The 13,811-nt window shown below is 33.0% G+C and overlaps 1 protein-coding gene across 1 annotated transcript in view; it reads right to left on the reverse strand.

The window, feature by feature from the left end:
* Positions 1 to 13,811, reverse strand: part of NK7.1 (homeobox protein NK7.1) — a 559,307-nt gene that overhangs the window by 47,316 nt on the left and 498,180 nt on the right. The gene's annotated exons all lie outside the window — the stretch shown is intronic.

Raw genomic sequence — 13,811 nt, forward strand, 5'->3', positions numbered from 1 at the left:
GGATAAACTGATCGCACGTAATGGATGACAGGGACCATATACCAGAACTATATCTATTTATTTTTAATTTATTATTATTATTATTATTATTATTATTATTATTATTTTATTTTTAGAAAAGCAATCGTAGCTAACAACACCAAGAAGTCAGTCAGTGGTGATCTTTCACGATTGTTTACATCATTTTGTCTATCACACATATATAAAGAGTTCGTTTAAGGGTTCTACTGGATTTGTAAATGTTGACATTAAAAAATATAAGGGAATTTATTTTCAACAACTAGGCCCTAAAAGACGTAGAACAAAGCTATTTCCTCCCTAATTAGTATGAAATTTTCTTCGTCTTACTTAATAGTAGCTCGGAATAAGTGAAACGAGGAGGAAGAAAGTGAGCATTACAAACAAGAACAAGAAGAAAAAGAAAATGATGTCGAAAAGAAACGGGAAAAAATGTCTATGGGTGTTTAAAAAATTTGCATAATCTATTTCAAAGTTGAATTTTAAACACGGCTTCTTGCTTTTTTTTTTTTTTTTTAACAAAGCTCATCAGCTACTATTACTCCCTTCTCCAAGTACTAAGCATTAAAAAAAAAAAATCTTCTCTTATGAATTCCACATCTGTCAAGAGCACGTCAAGTGATTCATCGCGCATATATAAACCAAGGGGGTGGTATGTCTCCTATCTCTGTCCGTTCCATCGCTGCTTAGTGCTCATCGTTTCTTTCTCTTCTTTTTTTGCATTCCCTTTTTATTATCTGTCGCGCTCCTCTCATTCCTTTCAGGGTTGCCAAAAGCAGAGGACATTTCCTCAGCTACAGTTAATTTTCCCTCTGTAACATAAAGTCTCTTTTACTCATTTGAAAGTTTAACATCCCAAGATTTCGATTCAAATGTTTCACTTAAATTCCGAACTCCATGATCAAGCCTGAATCAAATCAAGTCCCTTGAATCAAAAAGCAAGAGCCACTACCCCATTTAGCCAGGAAGACGTTCAGTGTTAGCAGTAGTTTACAGTTGGTGAGCTAAAACTAGTATTTGGAAACAATACCCGAAAACCTTTGTGAAATGAAGATATACATGGAAAAAGAGTAACCTGGCTCTTCGTCTGTACTATAGTCAAAGATCCTTTTCTAGTCAAATTCTATGGCCCTAAGTCTTTCTCTGTTCTTCTTTCTGTCTCTCTCTGTGTGTATGTGGCTAACGCGATAGTATTCTTTGACCTTAATAATAATAGTACTTTCTATACTCAAAAAAATATTATTTTTTATTTTTAACTACATTTCTTACTTGGGAAGTTCTCTACCCAACCGTGATTTATCGCCTTTCTATCGAAACTTGCAAACAACCGAAAATTAATTTTAAGCAGCTTTACTTTTCTTTTGCAAAAGTACAAATTACGCTTTATTAATATTCCAAAAATTTACAAAATTGCTTGCCCATAGCTACCCAAACATTGACCATTGCATGTTTCTCTTGTCTTGACTTAGGATTTTTTAAAAGGAAAAATCAATAATACGTTATTAACTTCGTTAAACAGTTTAATAACAGGGAATTATGTAAAGGATATCACGGGAGATTTCAACGCTAGAAAAAGCAAAAAAAAGAAAGAAAAAGAAAGAAAGAAAGAAAAGAAAAAGAAAAAATAATAGAACATTTTGGATATCGTGAACGAGACCAAACACGCAAATATTTTAGCAGAGATCTCTGCAGCCGAGAAGATGTACCTTATGAATTCTTTCTTTAAGGAAAAGTCACACAAAAAAAAAATACACATAGATATATCCAAGTGGAAGGATAAGCGAAACTGAGTAGATCATATCAAACGGAAGATACATGATTACAGACTGCAATGTTCTGAACAGGTTTAAAATAGGAAATGACCATCGAACAGTACAGTGTAAACTGTACTTGAAGGTCAAACTGGAAAAAGTAAGTTTGTAGGGCGACGGTAATGTGCAGACTTGAAGAGCAACGAAATGTATTTCAGCTGAAACTGAAAAAAAGCATTCTGCTGCACTCGAGGAGGATATGGATATTTCAGACGTTAACAAGGAAATTACAAAAATTCTAATAGCTACAGCTACGAAGGTAGGAAGTATTACGACGAAAAGGAATGATAAGAGAATCTCCGAAGAAACATGACACGTAATGAAGAAAACAATATTAATAGCGACGATGGGACATTCAAAGTAGAATGTGTGGAACTTTACAAGACAATATGGAAATGTATAGCAAAAGTATATAAGAAAGTTCAGCAGCAAGGCAAGAAGACAGAGCAAAGCCTAAGCAATAGAAGGAAGCAGACGATAGTACTGAAAAGAGAAGACAACACATCCTCTAAAAACAACGAAGAAACACTGAAACAGATTCAACTAATCTACAGCAAGTTACGTATATTTAAGTGATAAACCGGAAACGAAAGAAAGCGAGAATGATGAAGGAGAAACAGATATACTCCTGTACTGCAAGAAGTTCTATTCACTGTAACTTGGAGAGGCAAGTAAGGAAAGGTAACAGGAAAAGATGGAAATAAATTAGACATGTTAACAAAATGCTAGTGAAGAAGCTGAAACGGTCCTAGTACAGCTGTACGCTAAATGTCTACGAAGTGGTCAAGTTCCCGAGAAGTGAGAAGAGCAATGATTATACCGCTGCGTGAGAAACAACACAAAGATCTACGAATTATAGATATATTAATTTACTACTGTAATTTACCAAATGTTCACGTAAATATTGGCGCTTACACGTGTCAAATCAGAAAAAAAACGTATCTTGCCCAACAAAGAGTACAGGATGAGTTTCTATCATAACAGTACAGTATGGTAGATCATATTCAAGTAGTGAGGGAACTTACAGAAATGTCAAACGATTATCGATTATCCTTATATGATTATGAAAAAGCTTTCAATTCGGTGAAAACATCGGAAGTTATTAATACTTTTACATCAAATCGTGTCGAACATGCTTAGGCCTATATAAAAGTTATAGACAATATCTATAAACAAGCCCAATAAAATACTGTTTGACTGTACAAAAACTAGAAAACTAGAAAACTAGAGAAGAGAGCAAAACAAGATGATGATATTTCTCCCAAGCTTTATATAAACGTACTTGAGTATATGATTCCATCTCTCAACTGGAAGAATAAATGGATAAACATCTGACTCATATTCATGTCACTGACAACATTCTTAGAAAATAACAACTGAAAAGGTGTAAAATCTTATAGAAGAGTTTAATTTGAAGAGTAAGGAAGCCCCGTTGAAAATGAATATGCAAAAGACTAAGATGATGTTTATTTATTTCAATGTCATTGACAGAGCTATATACTCCATGTAACAAGTAGTTCAAGTAAAAGAATACATAACCTAAATTACAAAAAAGAAAGCATACAAAATTCTAAGAAGGATGTGTGAGTATATGAATATACAACAAGAAAATAATGCTAGAAATACAAAAAGTAAAAAAAAAAAAAACGTACTAATATGAAGAATACAAATGAACTGTAAATACATGAAAAATTTAAAAAAAAACGATTAGGTAATGATAGAAATACAAGAGTGACTTTTGATATATATATTTCAAAGCACATTGTTACACACTGAGCATTGTTACTTATAATAATTTCGAATTATAGAGACATGTTAATCATAAGGCATAGAAAATCGTTATACCCTTCATAATTAACTGATTGTGAAAATTACACAATCTAATTGCTGGCGAACCAACGTTGGTGTTGAATGATACTTGATCTGCTTATAAAAAATGGTATATGTAATCTCAGACTTACAGATTTTACATTTAATTTAATATATTGCAAAATATCTTGTACATTCACAAAATAATTAATAATCTTACACAATACAATATTTTGTGCATACAATCTACGAGTAATTAGCATAGGAATAGAAAATTCTAAACAACAAAGCAGAATAAGATACTCTATTTAGATTAGCTGATTTATTGTACTTTTTAAAATACAAACAACAAAGAAACTTATATTGAACACGTTCCCAAGTCATCAATATGAGTTTGAAAATAAGGGCTCCACATTTCACAAGCATATTCAAGTTTACTCCGTAAAAATGTGTAGTACAAAACTGTGATTGCAGAAACGTCAGTCATAGATTTTGTTGTTCTTATGATAAATCCTAGACGTTTATATGATTCAGAAACTAAACATTTCAAATGTAAATTAAATAACAGTTTAGTATCAAATGTAATACCCAAATCAACAACATCATTCTTACCAACAGAGTTCCATTGATATTATGATCATGTGTTCTGAATATATTTTTCTTAGTAAACCTAATGACAGAGCACTTATCAATATTAAATGGTAAATTGTTAGTTACACTCCACTGATATCTGAATCAATATGTTGTTGTAGATTGTCAGAATCTGTACTTGAGTTAATTTGTTTGTAAATTTTTAGATTATCAGCATAAAGTAACGACTGTGAGTATTTGATAACAGATAGTAAGTCATTAATGAAAAGTAAAAATAATAAATGACCTAGATTAGATCCTTGTGGAACGCCGGATGAAGGTGTATAATGGGTAAATTGTGTACGATTGAAACTAACTGTATATTACCGATTGAGTAAATATGAAGATAGCAATTTTAATAAGTTCTTAGATAAACCGACGGAATCTGACTTAGCCAATAAAAGAGAGTGATCTAATTTATCAAATACCTTAGAAAAATCAGTATATACATCAACCAGGTGATTGGCATTTAATGATTCTGATAGGAATTGAATAAATGAAAGAAGATTGGTTAACGTGGATCTTTTACGATAAAAGCCATACTGAAATGGAGTGATATATGATTTCAGCTGCATAAAAATTCTGTTGTAAGGAATTTTTTCAAAGAGTTTAGAAGGTGTTGAAATCAAAGCAATAGGTCTGTAAGTTTCAATCTGATTCGGGTTACTTTCTTAAGAATTGGAGTAACTTTACTGTTTCCAAAGATCAGGATAAATACCAGTGGTTAATATGAGATTATAGATGAAAGTTAATGGATATTGAAGAATATATGCACAACCCTTAAAAACATAAGTGGGAATGCCATCAGGTCCACTAGATTTGGATGCTTTTAACTTCTTTATTGATGTTTTGCATTCTGTAAGTGAAACATCTTTTATATTAATACATTGCAAAATGTTTGATGTTGACACATTACTTTTGTAATTTGAAGTAGAAGGCGCAAACACACTCCCAAAATAATGAACAAAACCATAAGCTATTGACTTGTCGTTAAGAACAGCGGATCCATATTTTATTTGATTACAAGCTGTATGTGATTTCTTCTTGCTTTTTATAAAACACCAAAATACTTTTGGATCAACTTTAATAGAGTTCTCAAAATTGTGTATATATTTTCTATATGCAATTGATATCATTGACTAAGATTTTCTACGCAACTGAATAAACTTCTCCTTGTGAAATAATGACTAGTGTCTTCGTCTTCTATGGAATTCTTTAGACTTCAAAATTTCAATTATCTCAGAGGTAAATTAGAGCGGATGTTCAACAACTTTGCAAAGAAGTTACGGATTTAAGAGGAAAGTATGGAGTTACAAGTGAATATTTATGTCTATCTAGAAGATATTCATGGATGGCAGCATTAAAGAAGAAATTAAAAGAAAAAAACTCATTAACTTAGGCTGCATCCTAGTGGAAACATTTGGTCCAAATAGTGTAACAGCTTTTCAGATCAATCATCCTGAGTAAGGTTTTTCCTAGGTTTTCCTCATTCACACCAAGTAAATGCCAAGGTGGTACCTAACATACAGATCCCAGACCGTTTCCTTCCTTTCCCCGATAGTGTGGTCGCCAAGGGACGCCATCCGTCATACGTGACAAGCTTAAGGCCATAAATACCAGTAATATCCAGGAACATGTATAAATAAACAAACTTAAGGTAGAGTGCATTCGGAAGGAACAACTTCACATTGAAAAGTCAAATACAAATGTGTCTAAAGCCTAATGTTTTCGGCCTATTTTGACATATAGATCGTAGGCGAGTAACAAAATCAGACATTCACCACCTACAAAATACACAACGAAACATGGAAAATTATATGCTAGAAATCAATCTCAAAGATAGGAGAAAAATCACATGGATCAGAAAGATTACAGAAGTCACTGATATTATCAGGAAAGTAGAGTTGGAGCATGCTACCACTAATCCACTGTGCTCCCAAAACCATTATATGTTTAACATCACAATTTGCTATTGGAAATATAAGTTAATTTTCTTTACTGAAGACTAAATAAGAACTGAAAAAAGAAGCATTTATTAACTCTACAAATCAGGAAAATAACTTTTTTGCTCCCCTTTTAATATAGAGAATATACTTTAAGTGTTTTAGCAACACTGCTCTTGTCGTAGTAGCAATCTGTGGAATTACTTCTCGTTGATGTCAGTAGTTGTTCCGAGAAGATAGAGGAGAGGGAGAAAACTCTTCTTCTGCTCGCTGAACACACACTCATAGACACACAACCGAGAGAGATAGAGAAGTAGGAGGAGGGGAGAGGGCTGCTTTAAATTAAGCCTCACAGCGTTTTTCGTCATCACTCTCGTCTTCCACTTCTTCTCGTCATTTTTTTTTCTTTTCCTGCTTGTTTTATTCTCCGGTTGAATGCTGCGTTTACTGGTCTTTGCGCTATCTGTTCAGCTCTTTGCTTAAAACATTCAGAATTGCTATATTATTATTTTTTTAAAATTTTTAATGTAGTGCATTCTATTTAGTTTCAATTCAAAGTTGCTAATTTTTTCTCATCTCAAGTCTTCATACATTTTAAAGTGTTAATACGATATTTCTTCCGCTACACTAAAATACTCTGTTTAGGACTTTTCGAGAGGCACACTACCTACTTCCTCTTAAATTTTGTTTGCAAATTAGGGTTCTTCAACGCTGCTACCCCTATTTCCCAATAATAATAATAATAATAATAATAATAATAATAATAATAATAATAATAATAATAATAATAATAATAATAATAATAATTTGTTTTATTAATAAACTAGCGTCAATTATCCACTTCACTGAGTTAAAATAAGAAAAATCTGTAATATGTTCTGTTAGTCAGTCCCTCTCTCCTAAGTTGTCCCGTCGAAGTGGAATAGTGAAATGATTAAAAAAAAAAAAAAAAAAAAAAAAAAACCATTCCAGACCCGAACCTCATCAATGTTAAAAATTTTATCAAAATCGGTCGCACAGTCACTTTCATTTTTATATGTATAGATAGTGAAAATAATTTGGCAGCAGTACAGTACAGTTCAAAATTATTTTATATTTGCAGCAGTGTTTTGTTCAGTCTTAGATGAAGATGGCCGACCTGACCTTAGAGCGTCCTCAAGGTTGAAATTTCTTTTTTTGAAACTTTCGGTACCACCTAAATATCGTTGTACGATGAGGTCAATCCTCTCCAAGCACAGGAATCATCTCTTCTAAACACTGATCAACAATTAAACCATGTGCAAAATTGTAGCTCGAAATTGCCCAATATTCAGTTTTTCACCACGACGACATCTCTACCTCTTTTCACTAACACAGCTGAAAATCAACTGACACTGACACTGAGACAATAACAAGAGCTTCTACAGTGCAGGTTTGGGCATGTAGAAACGTGCTGAATTGCAAACTCCTGTGATGATCGGTTCTGTTCTATTGCAAAACTTGACTAGTTCCCTTTGTAATTCCTGCGTTCATAATTTATTCGGTTATCACTTAGCAGCCCTGTTTCTGACACAACTTAAAAAAAAAAAAAAGTTTGTACTACACTGCTTATGATCGTGCAAATTTCTCGGGTAGAATACGAGAATGGAGGTAGGTGGAAGCAGTGTCGTGAGCGAAATACATTTTAAAAATAAACATTGACTATATTAAGATACCATTTCTAAACTGAAAATACTTCATAAATAATTAAAACTTCTGGCCAGAGTATATCTTTATTTATTAAAATTAAAATAAGGCGTAACAGTTTTAATAACTTTATCTTTGTTAGACATTATCTTTGTTAGACATTAAAGAAACGGGACATAATATAGGGGTGCAAGGTATGGAAAAAGAGAATAGAACAATAAGAAAATGGAAAGAAGTGCCGAGAATTACGAAAGAAACAAGTGAAAGATTAATGAATAGGACAAATAATGGACTTTCAATACATGAATTATGGGATAGATTGTCAGAATGAATTGAAGGATAAAAATCATGGATATGAGAAATTATTAAAAGAAGTAATAGAAATAAAATTGTGGGATAGAATATTGAATAGAGAGGAAAGAAAAACGATAATTGTAATAATTTATTAAAATAATAATAATGAAAGAGAAAAATGAAAATAATAATAATAAAGAAACAGTTATATTATGAAAATAAAATGAAACAGTAAATTATAACAATATCTGATTGTTTCATATTAAAAATTAAACATTATAAAATGTAGAAACGCAGGTGTTGTCATTTTCCAATATTATTGTTCTCATAGTCTATGTTTCTACACATATATTGTTAAATTGTCTTGCATTGTTAAATTTGTCTACATGCTTGTTGAGTTCCTTTTTCCAGTATAAATTATTCTGTAATCTCTTGAATTCTAATCAAACATTACTCTTTGTCAATAAATTAACAATTAGAATTATATTACAATAATAATTTAATGTTATGAAGATATCTCTTCCAGTTAACATCTGACGATGAAGCGTTAAGTTATTGAAACTGTTACACCTTATTTTAATTTTAATAAATGAGCATATAATCTGGTCAAAAAAGTTTTATTATTTCAATTTTAATAAATGAGCATATACTCTGGTCAAAAAAGTTTTATTTATTATCTTAATTTTAATAAATGAGCATATACTCTGGTCAAAACAGTTTTATTTATTAAGATATGTGTACCTAGGTATAAACATCTGAAATTGTATGAACTTGGAGGCTGAACCTCGCCCTTGACGAACTTTTGCGTCCGCCACCGGCTAGAAGCTGGATTTGTGTACCAACAATACCAAATGTAACATTTACGCTGTTCTTGACACGATTAATAGGCTTATAATGTGCATATGTATATTTAAAAAAAGAAAGAATATTCTTTAAAAAATCTTGCAACTAATAAGAAAATATTAAATGAAATCTTTGATTTACGTCCCAGGGTTATGCCGGTTAGGCTAAAAGAGACGGTGATGATGAGAAATGAATGAAATGGTGGAATGAAGAAAATGGAAGGAAACGGGACAACCCCGAGGAAACCCACGCACACGTGTTTGTCTACCACAAAGCTTACTTGACACGAGCTAGGTTCGAAACAAAGACCCCTTGCACCAGAGGTGAACGCTCTACCACTGAGCCACCGCGGCCCCTGAAACTAATAAGAATACTACTGTTCAAATTTGTGTTCAAAACGTAGCTAGAAGGAATTCAAGGGGAATAGAAAAAATTGTCTCCAATAGGCTTTTAACAAAAACAAGAAAAAAAGAAAAAAGAAAAAGAAAAGAAAGAAAAAAAACAAAAAGCACAGTTCTTTTTTAAACAACAGTAAATTCTGAATTTAGGAAACTGTTGAAAATTCCAATAATATCTTAATGTATGTGTGTTAAAGATTTAGACGTTAGCTTTTAAGTAGACAATGTGAACTGTTTTCAAGTTTCTTTAAGTAGCAGTGTGCATAAGTGGGAAAACTAACTTAAAAACCCTCTTTCAGAAATTGTTCACGCTTTTAAGTTTGTAACTGCTTTTTAAGGAAAGGAGAGCGGAACTTCCTTTTCTCTTTCTTCTTTTTCTTTTTTTAAAATGTTATTTACGATGCGTTATCTACTTTGAAGGTGTCAAGGAGGTGACAAGAATTAGCTAAAAGTTATGTATGCACTGTTGGGGGAAAAATGCACAAGTGGAGACAGGGTTCTTATGCCCATTTTCTTTAAGAAGTCTCAGTTTATATTCCTTTAGTGCTTGTTCTTTTTACATCGCCTTGTTCCTCGTTTGCAGCTGTTAGGAGTAATTTCAGCACATCTTGGAATACGAGAGGAACTCCCAAACTTGGAGATTTGCCCAATATGCATATATATCGCAGTTATCACACCGAAAGTGCAACTTAGATAAGCTAAAAAAAAATCGTATTAAACATGAATTTAACATAAATTAATTTTGAGAATAAGAAACTTAAGTAATTTTTAAAAGAAGTCATAAGTTTACTGATGAAGTATTCACCTTTTGTGCAACGAGTTCCTAAATTGATGCCAAGCCTTGTGAGTTTGTGGTGGACATAGTGTCCATGGGTGTTTAAAGACAGAATCTTAAAGAACAACTCCACCTAAAAAAAAAAAAAAAAAAAAAAAAAACAATGTCGACGAAGGTCCAAACAAGATTACGATTCTTCCGACGAGAGAACCAAAGTCCAAACAAGATTACGACAGAGGACGAAGAAATGCTATATTTAATTTGTGGGAATTCATACTTTGCATTCATACATACAAGTACAAGCAGATGTAAAGAATGGGCCCATAAAAAGTTCTGGACGAAGAACTTGTTTTACGTGTGTATTAACTGTGATTCTGTTGATAATGTCTAAGTCTGATAAATTTAACTTTGTAGAAGCAAAAGGATAAACATTTTGAAAACATTCTGAGGTCTCTACTGATAAGACTACGCTAAACGTTGTAACAATACTTACTGCCTTTAAGATATACACAGACCTATAGTACAAATTAGTTTGCAATCTTTTAACTTTAAAATCACAATAAAGTTGAATGTCATTGGGAAAGTTCGTCTGTTTTGGGTGTAGGCCTATGTTTTACTAATTTTCTTAGTGGAACAGTTTTCTGTATTCTTTAAGTTTGTAGTTTTGATTTCTTAGATACTCTGAAAGCTACAGTTCTTTCCATGGAAGTTCGTTTTCCTGGAAAGAGTGATGTAATAATATATTTTTTGAGGATGGGCCACCTACTTTCTTTGCTGTTTAACTGGCATGATGTACTTTTAAATCTACTTCTTTTTTAAATCTCTTTTACATATCAAGTATTTAGGGCTAGTAGCATTTCCAGTCTTTTACTGAAAGTTACATTAATAATATCTACCTATTTCTGGAAACTGTCATCAGAATACCACGAGACAACTTATCTCGCATATAGAGTACATTATTACAACTGTATTTTTCATAAAGAAGAGTTAATAAACCCAGTTCAGGGCCAGTTACATTGTACGGAAGAACTTACCTTATGCACAAGGTAATTAAGTCTTTGCACATAAAAAATATAATTTTCGGCTTTACATGAGAGTACAAAAAAAAAAAAAGTGAAAATTGTAACAATGCGCCTCGGTCTGCCCTATTCATTCCAAAATATTTTTCTCCGAGACTTCTGTGGAAGAATTTGAAGCTTAAAATGTATAAAACGATAATTATGCCTGTTGTTGGCTACAAAACATGGTCGCTTACTTTAAGGGAAGAATGTAGACTGAAAGTATTTGAAAATAAAATCCTAAGGCAATATTCGAACTCTAGAAAGACGGAAATGTGGAATGGCGGAAATTTCATAATGAGAAGCTGCATAATTTATACGGTTTACCTAAAACTGTTAGGGTCAATAAATCAAGGAGACTCAAGTGGTCAGGTCATGTAGCCAGGATGGACGAAAGTAGGAACGTTTTCAAAATTTTAACTGGAAACCCAATCAGAAAAAGAGCATTAGGAAGACCTACGCGCAAATGGGAGGCCAATATTGAGATGGCTCTAGTAGAACTAGAAGTACAAAGTAGAAACTGAATCCAATTGGGTAAGGAGGAATCTCGTGAATGCGCATTGAACCTTCCATAGGTCCCGTAGGCCACAGAGTTAGTTATTACTATCCACCAATACCTTCGATTACTTCCTATTTTAAATCGCTCATCAATTACAACCAGAAGTACACAAGTTGCTTACATGTAAGCTTACTAGCATTGGTTTGATCTCTTACTATGATTGAATATTCGGTTCTCACTTTTTTCTGGAAGATGTTAGTTGTTATATAAAATCATTTCAATATAACATGTCGTATTGTTTCGTCAAATTTACCATATTTCAAGCAGCTTACTCCAAAAGGCATTTTCTCTCAATTTACCCACAATTTACCGAGAACAACAATAAATACGAAGTTGACCAGAGTCATATCTAAGTGGATTTGATGTCGTTAAATATGACATCAGAGTCACTGTATCTTCTTTTTTAGTAAAGGGTGAAAAATATAAACTTTGTTAAATACACCGTCCGACAATTAAGTAATGAGTCTAATTTTATTGTGACCAAACAAAGATAATGTAATAATACATGTTTATTATTCAAAGTATATCCCTCCGCCTCGATACAGCGAGTGGCGTGATCACACAAGAAGTAGAACGACCTTTGCAACTCAGTTTATAGTATGTTCCGTAATGCCGTTGTCACAGCTGCTTGGATGTTTTCAACATTGTCAAAACGTCGTCCTTTAAATGGTAATTTAGTTTAGAGAACAGAAAACAGCCCTAGGGGGACATATCTGGAGAATGGGATGGAAAGGTTTCGAAGCACACTTGTTTTTTGGCCAAATATTCCTGAACAAGTACTGGCCGGTGGCTACTTGGGGCTGAGTATTCAAGACGAACACGACGAATTCTCTTTATGACACGCTTCAGAACACTTAAATATAACTGGGCACTCACTGTGTAACCTTCTGGTACAAATTCATGATGAACGATACCCGTACTGTCGTAGAAACACAGAAGCATTGTCTTCACTTTTGACTTGTGAAGTCGAAGTTTCTCCGTATCCCCATATCCCCATACGCTCTCCGCATCAAGTCAACAGTCTCTGTGGCACTTTCACCTAGTTTAACCTAGAATTTGACATTCGCTCTCTGCTCCATGCTGCTAGTGTGACGATGGGCTATCCGCATAAAGTCCCCGTATCAAATCAAGAATCTCTGTAGCACGTTTACTCAATTTAACAGAATTTAATAATCGCTCTCTGCTCCATGCTCCTAGCGTGACGAAGGCCTCTCAATGACAGCTGGTAATGGTGTCGTATTCCCCGTCATGCTTTGCGTGCGACAATGTGGTGTAGCCAGATTGTACACGAGCGATTACTCTTTCGAACGCATGTATTGGTTTACGGATTGCATTCACTGTTTCGTCACAATAAAAACAGTTTGACTATTTAATTGTTGGACGGTGTAGTTTTAATGATGTTCTCGAAAAATTGCGAAATTTTTCTTTACACTTGTTTTAATATACTATGAACTTTAATAATAATAATAATAATAATAATAATAATAATAATAATAATAATAATAATAATAATAATAATAATAATAATAATAATAATAATAATAATAATAATAATAAAGTAAAATCGATTTAATTCGAAATTGCTCATTTCTTTCTCATATTCTTGATGCAAAAATGCAAAACTAATTTCATTGCTTGGAAAATGTTCTTGCTTGTGTTTCCCCCTCATTCTTCAGCAGTTTAACAAGCCAAATTATTTGAGAGAAGTAGAAGCAGATCACAAACTGAGTTGTATGTAACGTGAAATTTCCCTAAACAGTCTGGAATTTCCTCTCTACCCCCATCCACAACTTCCAATGGTTTGTAGTCTTCATCCTTCCTCTCTTCTCTCTCTCTCTCTTCATCATTACACGCACACAAACTCCCCTCTCTCAAGTTTATTCCCATGGAATTCGGTTTTCGCTGTGTTCTTACTTTGCTAAGTCACTTATTTTGAAATGTATTGCTTCGCCCTAACAGCTCAAAACACTTGAGATATTCACTATATATATATATATATATAGTCTTT

This window comes from Thermobia domestica, chromosome 1 (genome assembly GCF_964235325.1).
Source record: "Thermobia domestica chromosome 1, izTheDome1.hap1.1, whole genome shotgun sequence".
In the NCBI taxonomy this organism is placed as follows: Eukaryota; Metazoa; Arthropoda; class Insecta; order Zygentoma; family Lepismatidae; genus Thermobia; species Thermobia domestica.